Genomic DNA, 13,726 nt, shown 5'->3' with positions numbered 1-13,726 from the left:
CCAATGTGGACAGCAGTTTTTGCCTAGTAATCATAACAAGCTCAATTAAAAGTACTTCTTCCCATGTATATAATGTTGAGCATTTATCAGTTCTGAGAAGAGAAACCTTATAATAACTGTTTATCTAAACTTGTCCTTAATGCAACACAAAAAGGTTCTAATTACATTTAATAGCAAATTTGGTTCTACAATCAAGTGAAGATGCAATTTAAGATTTTCTTATTTTCAGCAGATTAAGCGTTTCTGAAATAAGTGATAGCTTTTTTCTGTATACATATAATAAAACTGTAAGATTGTTCTCACATTGTAGTAAGCTTGGCCACAGGTGTGTGGCACTGTAAACTGCAGCATGATAAGAAGCAGTGGAGGGACAGCTAGAGCAAGCTGCCTTGCCCCAGCCATCTGAGGGATCCACTGTTTCTGCCACCAGTTAGGATGAAGAGCCAGCCTAGCGGGAGGAATAGCACAGGAAGGTGATTGGAAGTGGTGGCTAGCTAGCTAGCCTGGTAATCTGCCATTACTCTCACCATTTATAATGAAGAGTTGGCCTACAGCAGATCTGTAGGCTGGCTAGCCACCACTTCAGGTCTGTTTCCTGCAGTGATCCTCCTGGTGGCCAGTGGTCCCAATTGGCTGCAGTGGTGGCATGAGGTGGAACCAGAAGGACAAATAGATTAATGGGGGGACTGGAGGGATGGCAAAGTCTAGGAGTTGGGGTTGGCGCAAAACATGGGGGCTTTGTGAAGGCTAGGCAGGTTTGACAAGCAAAGGTTAGTGGCGGGGGTGGGTGGATGAGATCTAGGGAGGCTTGGTGAGGGGGTTAGATGGGGTTGGCAATTGACACCCCTAAAAACATGTATATTTTCCTTCAGCATTTAATATAGCCTTGGAAGAGCCCGGTCTTACAAAATCAGTTGCTGATTCTAACTTTTCCAAATTACAGCATTCTAAAGGTTTGGGTAGATATGTAGCAGCTCTGGGTTGGATTCCCCCTCACCCTGCATCACCTCCCATGCTGTTCCAGAGGGTCCTCCATCCAGTGGTGGGCAGGGACAAAGGCAAATGTGGATGTGATTCCTACCTCTGTACTGTTGGCTACGTGCCAGTCACGCAGACATGTCTACACCACCATCCCATGTACACTCCCCTACATCCAAACAAGCAAGAGGCATTATCACAGTTCAAGGACACATTTGAGCCGGGCAAAATCGCTTGAGGCATGTGCAGAATTGGGATGGTGGGTGGCATTGCGAAAGTCCTGAGAGCCAAATAGGCCCCGAGGTTCTCCAACCCTGTTCAAGGCTGTGAAGCCTTATAGAAAGAAGCTTTGATTCTCTACTGAGGTTAGTCAACAGAATTCTTCATCCGTGGTTCATTGTTTCCCCCAATTCTGTTTCTTAGAATCAGTAGCAGTGGGGAGGTTGACGTAGTGCATATGCCAATTCAGTGCTCCTGCTGTTGTGTTTGCACCAAGCCAACCTCTCCACTGCCTTTCTCCTCTTCTTCTGGGTAAGAAATTCAACTGGCAGGAGGTCTGGTGAGTGGTGCTGCTGCTGCTCTACCACTCTACCCACTAGTGCTTAGGAGATATGTGCTGGCTGGGGCTGATGGGACTTTTTGTTCAAAGCAACTGGAGGACCCTAGGTTGGTTAAGGCTGCATTAATACAACAACACCAAAAAACTTGATGTTCAAGACTAGATCTTTGAAGTAATTGTCATTGAGACATTTTAAAAACTTCACAATAATAAACTAGTGTACCACTGTGACATTTTACAGGGCAAATACATCCTGCAATATTTCTCTCCCCTCTTTTGTGCTTTATGCCAGCTGGAAACAGAATAACAACTGCCGACTCTCTTTTCTCCCAGAGGGGAAATGCATATCTAAGGTTTAAGTGGTGTTACTTTTCTTGCCTCCTAGCAATATGCCACAAAGCACATCTTAACATAAGACATACTCGTCGATGCAATGCTGTTGCAAGGTCCTGAAATGAGATACATTACCATCACATCCTATGTGAGTGGTGTTTTGTAGAATAGGGAAGCTTCCCTTACAAGATGGAAGTGTGCACATGTGTATGTGTGAAAATTAGTGGCTGAGTTATATGAAAGTTGCTTTAATTGGGAGCTCAACAACGAGATATTAATAGACCGCTACCATCCATTAACCTAGGACTTTTTGTGGAACAAGGACACTCAGAACTATGACTAATATCATATGCTCACATAATTCCAATTCCGTTTCAACCTATAGTAAGTTTCAGACGAAATAATATTGAACACAATGAATTGTGCTGTTTTCTTGGTCTGAAAAATGAGTCAATGCCTGTTGAGGTTTTACCATATTATTTATAATCAGGATTAACAGACTTTGTAGAGTGAGTTTATTGAGGTTGATGTAGCTATCAAATTGTGTTTACCTGATGGACACACTTTAGGACACAGAGCAGTCAGATGAGACTGGCTGGGTTTTGGTGTCAAGGTTTTCAAGTCTCAGAAATGAATGTTGGCTGTATTGAGCAATGTTTGAAAAGGTAGTCAAATGGCAGTTTGTTTTCACACTGAGGCCATTTACTGGAATAGCAAATGCTATACTCATTATTTGATCAATGCATTACATCTCCATTCGCCACGGTATATTTCTTCTGGGAAGTAAAAGAGAAGGGTAGCACTCACAGTGAGCAATTGGGTTTATGTTCCAAAGAGACAGTTTGTGGGAAATATTTGCAGTATGCAGTATGCAGCTAGGTTCTGCTCAGGGAATAACTGACTTCCTAAGATTAGCATGAGGTTCTCTTTGGGGGAAGCAGCAATGCCATGACGCTCATGGCAGCCATTTTGTGCTATGCCACTTTGCAATGGCTGCCATTTTGTGACAGGCAGCCATAGCACTACCTCAAAATTCAAAATATGCCAACTTGTCCAAAAAGCTTGGTAATTCCTGCACATCACATAAATAATATTACTATATATTGGAAGATGATAAACAGAATTGTTTTCTTATTTCTATTACATCCTGATTAATATAAATAGAAATTGGCTTATTGTAGAGGGGCCCTCCAAGTGTCCCTATTTTTCAGGGACGTCTCTCGTTTTGAGAAGCCATCCTGGTTTCTGATTTGGTCCCAGAATGTCCTGCTTTTCCTTAAGATGTCCCTGTTTTCATTGCAGAAATGTTGGGAGGGTGTGGAGTTATACAATCCCTGAGTTGTCTGAAGGCAATCCTGTACAAAGAAGTTTTTTTTAAAAAATGTTTACTGTTTTATTATGGTTTTATATATGTTGGATGCTGCCCAGAGTACTGGGGCAAACCAATAAGATGTGTGGGATATAAATAATATACAAAATAAAATTATGAAATCGGACATCCCTATTTTCATTGGAGAAACATTGGAGGCTATGAAATCAGTCATCCAAAGGTTTTTTCTTTTGTAAAAACTGTTACTGCAAGTAGGTTAAAGGACAAGCTTGAATGATTGTGCTTGTTTTTGGTTTTGTTCTTCTAATAGCAAGATAGACATTTTGTAGCACACGTCTACACCAAGGTAAAGTAAGGTATTATAAATTGTTGAAACTAATTTTATTCCCACCTCTAAATCTTTTTTGTAATGTGTAGATAATGAGGAAGTCTTCTAGTTAAACTCATTATTAGGAGCAGTCAATGTATGTTTCCCTGTAGCACTTCAGGTAATTTCATTAACTCTGTAGCATTTTCCACAGGTTTTTGCAAACTTTTAGGTTTCAGCAAGTGATCATTCATTCATACTGTCTTCTTACAGCACTATTATGTGAATGTTTACTGAGAAGTAAGTCCTATGCTTTTCAATGTGGCTTATTTCCTGGGCCAGTGATTCTCCAGCCTGCTTTTGAACAACGGTACAAATTGAGAATATTTTCTTGCATCTAATGGCTCTTTACATTTTATGGTCTTTAAGAATGTTTAATGATTGATTTAATTGTATTTTTATCAATCTGTTTACAAGCAACTGTGGCAAAAATGTGGCACCTGCATTTAAATGTAACTTCAATATGTTTGCTTCTTGGATAAAGGTTCAAAAATCTTATCTCTTAATGTTCATGTGGCATATGTTTATTTATTTATTTATTTATTTATTTATTTATTTTTGTTGTTGCTATGATTAAATAAAACATACTTTATATGTAGCTTTTATGTTCAGCTAGCTTCATTAGTTGATGGTGTATATACAAAATAGACTTCAATCTTATAATCGATGAGGGGAGAAAATACAGTTTGGAATAATGTTAGATGCAACCTTTGCAAGGGGAAGAGCTGTCTGTCAAAATTGCTGGATCATGCTTGACATGTTTCATGGCAAGACCTTTCAGTTAAGGAAACTGATCAATATGTGTGAAATCATAGTGGGTAACCTCAGTGACAGCACTGAGTGGTATTGTTATATTGCAGGCATGTCCAAAATCCGTTTCAGGGGCCTAATCCGGCCCATCAGCCAGTTTAATCTGGCCCCTATGGCAGTTTATTTCCTGGGGTAAAATCCTTAAAAAAGGTCAGCAACTTTGGTCAGCCCTCACGCATGTTCACTTCATCAAATCTGGCCCTGTTATATTGTAACGAGCCAAGTAAGAACTATGTTGCTGCCCAAATGCAAAATGATGACGATGTTGATTAAGAGGATAATTAAATTTCCATGCCACCCTTCATCCGAGGATCACAGGGCAGTTCACAATATAAAAGCACAAAAAATGCATAACATAATGACAAACAAAAACAACCCTCTCTCCGCCCCCCCATTCACATTTAGCAATTTGGTTAAAGGTCAAGATGAAGGGAAATATTAAAAGTCCCCCTCCCTTCAGCTGCCTCACTATGAATTACTACAGAACCCACTTGTGCATAGTGATGTTTTTAGGTGCCCCTGACTCTTCATCTCTCACATTTGACACCATCAGCATTTTGGGACCAGCATATCCTTATTCTGTGCTATTGCAGGGTCAATTTATGTTTTCCACATGGTGTATGATACATAAGTCATACATTTAGAGGGGAAAGGAGAGGAAAATGCAAAATTCGAAATTGCAGTGTTCTTCGGCTTCTTTGTCTGGAGTTTTAGAAAGCCATATATTCTTTTTAATTGAATTATAGTGTCTGCTGTGTTAAATGGTCCAGCAACTAATTAATGTCAGGTTCTAGAGACTTTTTTTTAATTGGCAGTGCTAGAACATGCGGAAATTTTTCATATTATATGTGAAAAAAGACATGCTTATTTGTTCCATAGTCCTCTTCCACTTTCCTCCCCCTCTGAGACATCTTTCTATTCAGCACGTACATCCTATTAAGCATCAAGCACATTTTGTGTACAGCATGGTTATTTTGAATTGGCTTTTAATATAATAGTTGCATGAAGAATTGTATCAAGTGACCTACCAACCATAATTACAGAACCGCTTTCATAGAACAACTAAGGTAACACATTGGTCAGAATAAGTATTGAAAAAAGAGATAGTTCCAGGTTAAGAATGAACAATAAATCCTAGGCCTGTGACTATGTGACAGGAGTTGCTATTCTATGGCTTCATCCCATAACACTACAATAATATTTGAATGCCAATAAAGTACCATAAAGTAGTATATAGCACCATAAAGTAGGTCTCATCCTGCGGTGCTGATCAGATGGGAAGGACTTGCACAAACCCCCGCCAACCCCACCCTCATGCACGCACATGCACATTGTACTGAACATGTAACTTTTTTGCAGCAATGTGGGATAAATACATGAAAAAAACATGTCCTTGGTGCTTCTAGGGTCAGACATGAAGAATCCTATAGTCCCCTACTAATCAAAACTTTCAAGAATTGAATTAACATCTGATGGTTTGGGTCCTTCAGTAAATGAAGTCTTGCTCTGCTATGCCCACAGCCCCCTGATGGCACTGTGACATGAGGACCATAAATAATCCTGCTGGGCCTTCCATGTTAGTGGAGGTTTAATATCCAAAGAGACACATGAGTTCCTCCAACAAAATGTGCTGATTAATTAGGTAATTTAGTGCCTCCCATATGTATTGGCAAATGTCCTTCGTCTAGAGCAGGCACCCCCAAGCTCAGCTGTCCAGATGTTTTGGGACTACAACTCCCATCATCCCTAGCTAACAGGACCAGTGGTCAGGGATGATGGGAATTGTAGTCCCAAAACATCTGGAGGGCCGAATTTGGGGGTGCCTGGTCTAGAGTGTCCTGCAATATACAGAGTAAACTCAGGTGCTTGTCAAATTTCAGTCTCTGTCCAGACTAGTGCAGCAAACTACATAAGGGATATTTTAATTTGCTTTCATTCAAAGAAATGGTGGAAGTAATCATTTTAGGAAAACTGGTGGTTCCCAACTGCACTTGAAAAACTGAATGAAAGGGCTATCCTGGAGACACGGATAATTGGAACCACTGGATAGATATACCCATCAAGTATTCTGCATGTCTTCCCTTTCTCTTGGGTTTTTAGATCAGCCAGGAGGTGGGGCAGAGACTTGGGCCTGGAAATGGACTGGAAGGCAGTGAAGATGTTAAAAGTACTGGCATAATGGACTCATATTGCCCAGTCCCAATAATCTCCCCTGCCGCCATATTCTGCACTAACTGCAGCCTCTGGATTATTTTCAAAGGCAGCCCATACAAATAATGCATTAAAGGAGTCTAGAAGGGAGTTTAATAAGGCACGGATGACTGTAAACCCAGTAAACAAGTAGGGCTGCACTTGGTGTATCAGTCTTAGCTGTTAACAATACTCTGAGTCACAGAGGTTGCTTATGGATCTAGGGACAAAAAATCAGCTGCCCTCAGAAGTAAAATCAGTAATGATACAATGGGCCAGAGATTTCGGTTATAATATTCAATTTGAGGACTGGGAAAAACTGTGGAAAGAGAATTTAAGATTTACTGCGTGTACAGTACTTAAAGAAAATGTTATGAAAATGTTCTACAGATGGTATATCACACCAGTAAAATTATCAAAAATGTATAAGACGTGCAACAAATGTTGGAAATGCAAAGAAAAAGAAGGTACGTTTTATCATATGTGGTGGGAATGTAAGAAAGTGAAGGGTTTCTGGGAGATGATTTATAATGAAATGAAAAAGATGTTGAAATATACATTTGTAAAGAAACCAGAGATCTTTCTTTTAGGAATTACAGGGAATAAAATTAAAAGAAAAGACTGTAAACTTTTTCAATATGCAGCCACAGCAGAAAGAATTCTACTGGCCCAGAAATGGAAACAAGAGGAGATACCGACAATAGAAGATTGGAGACTGAAGCTGACTGACTATGCAGAATTAGACAGATTAACTGGAAAAATTAGATATCTTCAAGACCAAAAGTTCATCGAGGACTGGGGGAAATTTGTTGATTATCTGAAAAGAACATGTGATGTGCAAACAACACTAGTGGGATTTCAAGAAGCACTGTGAAAGCAGAGATATATTGTTAAAAATAAATAGGAGTGGGAGGGAAGTTTAATGGCAATATAAACAGAGAAATGCGTAAACTGAGATGTAATTATGGATGATTGTCAGAGAAGCCGAAGGAAGTCTAAAAAGAATCAAATTTGTGAAAATTTGTGAAAATTTGGCATAATTGTATATTTGTATTGGAAAATAATAAAAATTGTTTTTTTAAAAAAATCAGCTGCCCTCACCTACTCCTCCAGGTCCTCCAAACGTACCTTTTCCTGAAAAGGGTGGATTTGTTCACTGCCTTTCATATTATTATATACAGATACGCTCATTGTAGATCCATATTAGAACACAGTGGTGTGCTTCAATTTTATTGACAAATAGAATTAGTTAATTAACAGCCTGCCTTTACAGTACTGGTTTTCCATTGCTGCAGTTGCTGTGAGTCTAGAGAGGAAAAGCTCTGTTCACTTTAAATGAGCTACTGGCTACCACCATTAGAATTCTAAGGGAAACAAAACCAGACATATAAAGAATCAGCATTCTCTCTCTCTCTCTCCCCCCCCCTCTCTCTCTCTCTGTGTGTGTGTGTGTGTGAGAGAGAGAGAGAGAGAGACAGAGAGAGAGAGATCCAGCTGTTCGAGATAAGATGTACCCTTTCCTCTCCCCTCATAATCATTTAAAACGTGCATACAGATCAGATATGTGCTTATTGACATTGAAAGGCATCCACCTTGAGGAGGGAAGTTTATACAGTATTTGTTGGACAACAGACTTGTTCTTTGTAACACTGAAGAAATGCAAAAGGTTCACATGTCAGAATGCCTTTCTCTAGCAGCAGCAGCATAAGTGCAAACTGTGATGCAAATGTTACTATAGAAACTACTTTTTTCAATTTAAACTCCATAAACAAGCTTGCAGAACACAGGTATGCTTCGGATTCATAAGGTGCAACTGTCTGGCTTTACATTTACCTTGCACTTTTCTGCACATGCATATTTACTTTGTATTAAGGCACTTGATACCTATTATTTTTCTTAGTTACCAGTATTAGAGCTAAAAAAAAAAGAGAAAGGACAGGGGAAGGCTAGATTAGAGTTTATTACGAAGGATGTGACCTGTTCCTGTGCTCCCATGTGTGAAGAGAGTGAAAATGTCCAAGGCTTATTTTTTTGGCAGTTCACAGTTGACAGAAATGTGAAGATAATGTGTTCCCTGAAAAACTTAGAATTAAAAAAATATATGCTTCCCTATGTACTCTCCCCAGTAGCTGTATCTTTAAGGTAAAGGTAAAGGTACCCCTGCCCGAACGGGCCAGTCTTGACAGACTGTGGGGTTTGTGCGCCCATCTCACATTTATTGGCCGGGGGCCAGCGCTGTCCGGGGACACTTCCGGGTCACGTGGCCAGCGTGACATCGCTGCTCTGGCGAGCCAGAGCCGCACACGGAACGCTGGTAAGCGGTACCTATTTATCTACTTGCACCCGGGGGTGCTTTCGAACTGCTAGGTGGGCAGGCGCTGGGACCGAACAGCGGGAGCGCACCCCGCCGCGGGGATTCGAACCGCCGACCTTTTGATCGGCAAGCCCTAGGCGTTGAGGCTTTAGCCCACAGCGCCACCCGCGTCCCACAGCTGTATCTTTAGGAAGACACTATTTTAGAAACATTTTTGCTTCTTCCTACAGAATGATTTCAATTTTCTCCTTGAACAATAACCTCAGTGTCACCAACCTGGAACCCCTGGGCACCTGTGCAGGCCTTCACTGGCACACCTGGGCAGGGACTCCAGACTCCAAGCTTTTGGAGGGTTTTTTTTTTTTTGAGGGGGGGTGGAGTAAGTCTCTAGCCCTTCTAAAAAGAAAATTAGAAAATGTGCAGGTACATATCCCTATGATTTCGGTGAACTTAGCCAGCCTCCCTATTGCTGTTTTTAATCAATGAATGAAATCAGAGTTGTGATGGAGAAGTGAGCTGTTTGGACACCAGGCAGTAGGAGTCCCTTAAGTCCTAAAGGACTGCTGTTTCTCCATCCTCCTTAGTGGTCATTTCCAGCTTTTGTGCTGCAATCCTGGGAGATTACAAGGTCTAGAAATGTCCATAGTTGGCTTTGCATTTCCCCCTAGCAAACAGAATGTATCTGTCCTATGATGGGTTCATGTGACACCACGTAGTCCCTAGAATGCTGCTACACAAATACCACTACACAGCTAAGGGGGTTAAACAACCCCTGCTCCCCGCCAAAGGCAAATGTGAAAATGTTGCAAAGAGACTTAGCGATGTGACTTGCCTGCAAAAACCAAAGACCACACACTCATTAAGTGTGTAAGCTGTATAGTTACAGTGAGGGGGGGGATATTTTATCCCCTGCTAAATTTGCCCATTTGCCCTGTGACGAAGAAATAACCAGTCCATAATTTTAATGGTAGGTTTATTGTAGTTGTGAGAGACAGAATAACAACAGGAAACAATAAACCTGCCATTAAAATTATGGATGGGTCATTTCTTCGTCAGGGGGCAAACGGGCAAATTTAGCAGGGGATCAAATACTTTCCCCCCTCACTGTAACTGTCAGTTCGATGGCATTCATATCTAGTCAGAAGTTTAATGGCAGTAACTTCCAGGTAAGAGATGGTAGCCTAGGATTTGGTTTAGGGTTGGTTTTGGTAGGGAAACAAGGTTCTTGTGCCTTTGAAAACAGTATGGCAGGCAGAAATTCAGCAAGCAAGTGAAGCCTTTCCTGGTATGGAAAAACAATTGTGAGAAAAGCTTCACTGCAGTGACTGCAGTTTCTAATTTTGTGTTATGCCATGCCCCCCACAGCAGCTATTTTGTGGCAGGTACCCACTGCACGTTCTGAAAATTATGAAACTGGTCCAGTTTGGTGATCTGTGACCAAGAGCAATGGATAATTTTGAGTTTCAGTGTCTCCTGGTGTTCCCTAGGTGTCTCTGTGCAGCCTAGGCCACTTTCTTATTTACCCTTCCCCCCCATAATGGTTCATAACTTCCCCTGCTCACCATTCAGTTTGGAAATCTGGTCAGCTAACCATGCTGTTTCCCCCAAAATAGTAGAAAATTTCTTCATTAATTCCAAGCCCAACTGAGAGTGTGATGGGGTCTGGATTCTGCCCCCAAACCCTTTACCTGGATGATGCTTCAGCAGCATGAAGGATCAGAGAGGCCTCAGTCTTTTTTAATTCAATCACTGCAGTCGGTTCCTTTTGCTTTATCCTTTTTCTCTGTTTATATGAACACATATCATTGCTGCTATTCATCCTGCAGATCAAATCCCAAGAAACATAAGGAAGAAGCATGCGTGTCCAAATAATACAAGATTTTCTGCATCCATCTCCTACTTTGGGCAAGGTTTGCTATGTCGTATGCTTGATGTCTTCCATTTATGCTGAAAGCTTTATTGTCCACCTATTCTGGAAATTGAGAGGTTTTCCAAATATTTCCCCTGAATAAGTATCTCTGTGTGTTCACATTAAGAAGTTCCGCAAGGCTTTTTCTATATGCTTTGTACTTGCTAATCTGCATACCAGTTTGCTAAAGTGAAAATGTAACTTGGGAGTAATCGCAAACCAGTGCAGTGGTGACTGCATATATCTGTTACTAATTAAAGGGGAAAGAATGATAAAACCTGGGGAAACACTGCAGTTTATGAGTCAACCTATTTTGGACTCGAGTCACAGACAGTTATCTAATTCTGTTATCCCTGGTAATTCAACAAGGGTTTTGCATCATATCTATGTAATGCAATGAATACATTCATTAAAAAAAATATTTTTGCAGCATGTTCATACCATTCCCTGACTGAAGTCTGCACTGAAGTCGACATTTGGGCTCATCCAAAGCACTCTCCTCCTTTGTGCCGTTTTCACACACAGAGCAGAGTGGCTGCTTACAGTCCTGCTCAATAAATGTTAATCTCATAGGTGTCTTCATGGTTCATCACTGTCCTGGGGACATTTCTTATCCACTCTGCCAGAAGTTATATTTCCTTGTTGTTTTCATTCTGGCCTTTATTAACGCACTGCTAGACATGTCTGTCAAAACTCTGCTTCTGGCTCTGTTATAAATAGATCAGACTAGGGATTCAATGTTGGATTAGTTTGGTTAAAAAGAAAAACAGATATGGTGAAATAAAAAGAGAATTCCCGCGATGCCTAGATCCAGGTTTTGGGGCAAGGAGTCTTTGGTTGAACAGCCCCAGCAGAGACTTAAAATCACAAAATATGCAGCAAAGTAAAGCATGGAAATATAGGCTGTTAGACGTTCAAACTATCCCTTCTATGTTGCTTCCAAAGTTCCTGACTTCCCTTAGCATACAAAGAGACCACACATTTGGTAAGTTAAAAATGGTTTACTTACAAACTCATCAAAGACCAGATTCATGGGCTTTTCCATACGACAGCAAGAAAAGACAGGCAGTATAACTTAGGTTCCAAAATGGTGAAAGTTTCCAAATTATTTGTATAGAAACACAAGGATGGCTGGCTTAAGCCACCTGGTCTAAGCTTGGAGCATCCAACTTAGACCACCTTACTGGTAGAGTTCATATGGTAGAAAGTGAAAGTACAGAGTTTGGCAAGCCTTCCTCCCAAGGTGTTCTTTCACTTTCACTCCATAAGGAAAAATAATATGTTTAAAGGCAATATAATCCACTTCATGATGCTAGAGGTCCTGTTTATTGATGAGAGAAAGTGTGGCTTCTCCCTCTTAATTGCTAGTGCCCATATTTCTGCATTAATTTCCCCATATTTTATAAAGCCAGTGAGGTGAGCCTACAGAATTTGTGGCAGCCAAACAGCCAGCCAGCCAGCATGCTGTGATTCAGTTTAATACTAAGTGTGATTTCAGGTTAAGCCTGCAAATAACCTTCTCTTAAAAGGCTACAATTCTACATACACTCATCCAGCAGCAAGTGCAACTGAACACAATAGACCTAAATCCCAAGTGTAAGTTTGTACTGCACAACTATTGCAACCCACAGACTGAGCTTTTTCATCCATCCTCCTTTTCCCCCTCAGCAGATGGCCTGAATAAGTCCTGTGAAGTTGAGTAAAAGGTAAAGGTAAAGGGACCCCTGACCATTAGGTCCAGTCACGGACGACTCTGGAGTTGCAACGTCCATCTCGCTTTATTGGCCGAGGGAGCCGGTGTACAGCTCCCGGGTCATGCGGCCAGCATGACTAAGCCACTTCTGGTGAACCAGAGCAGCGCACGGATTCGCCGTTTACCTTCCCGCCGGAGCGGTACCTATTTATCTACTTGCACTTTGACATGCTTTGAACTGCTAGGTTGGCAGGAGCAGGGACCGAGCAATGGGAGCTCACCCTGCCGCGGTGATTCGAACCGCTGACCTTCTGATTGGCAAGCCCTAGGCTCTGTGGTTTAGACCACAGCACCACCCGCATGAACTTGAGTATTTTCTCCCTACTTTGTGATGTTTCCTTTAGACGCACCAAAGGTCTTGTACTACTATTGATGTTCACTACTTGGATCTAGCACTGAAAAGGCATACCAAGTGATTCCCACAAACATGTCTTACTCGCTTTCCTGCCTCCACAATGTTTTCAAATACTCCTTCTAGCATGCAAGTCTGAGTCTCTCCAGTAGTGAAAAGTGGGTTGGTCTTGCACGGCCACCTCAGCAGCTGCCTTACGACTGTTTTCGTCTTGCGAACCTAAAATGGAAGTGCAATATCTAAGAATGCTACAACTGGTCATGGGATGTTTGGATCATGATATACAACTCAAGGTATTGTGACCACAAAGGGAACATCCTCAAGCATGCAGATGCTAGGCGTCATTGCAAATCCGTTGACGGTGGCTTCAGTACATGGTATTTATGGTTCACAATAGCCTGCTTGGCTTAAAGTAAAAGGTTTGTTGATGGAACAAGGTCAAGTACGAAATGATTTGCAAACTGCTTTGAGGTTTTAGTACAGTCAAAAGGTATATTATTTTGTGAAATAAATAAATGCACAGAATAGTGCATTTGCAGGATAGTCATCTAGCATGGTGCTTGTACTTCTTGTACCTTAATTTCTTGTACCTTTTCAATGCAGAGCTATGGCAATTGTTCCATCAGCATTTCCACTTGCCAGACTGAACAGTCCCCCTCTCCTTGCCCTGCAAGCTGCTCTGGGGGGTTCTCCTCTTCTGACCCCTCCCAGAGCCACTTTGGGGGTGGGTGAGAGGATGGGCAGGGAAAGCCCTGCTTTGCTACTGGAATTCCTTGAACTGGGTTAATAATGATAATTTTATTATTTATACTCTGTCCATCTGGCTAGTTG

This window comes from Podarcis vaucheri (assembly GCF_965113315.1).
Source record: "Podarcis vaucheri genome assembly, chromosome: 6".
Lineage (NCBI taxonomy): Eukaryota > Metazoa > Chordata > Lepidosauria > Squamata > Lacertidae > Podarcis > Podarcis vaucheri.
The sequence above is the reverse complement of the archived record's forward strand: the minus strand, read 5'-3'. Positions refer to the sequence as shown.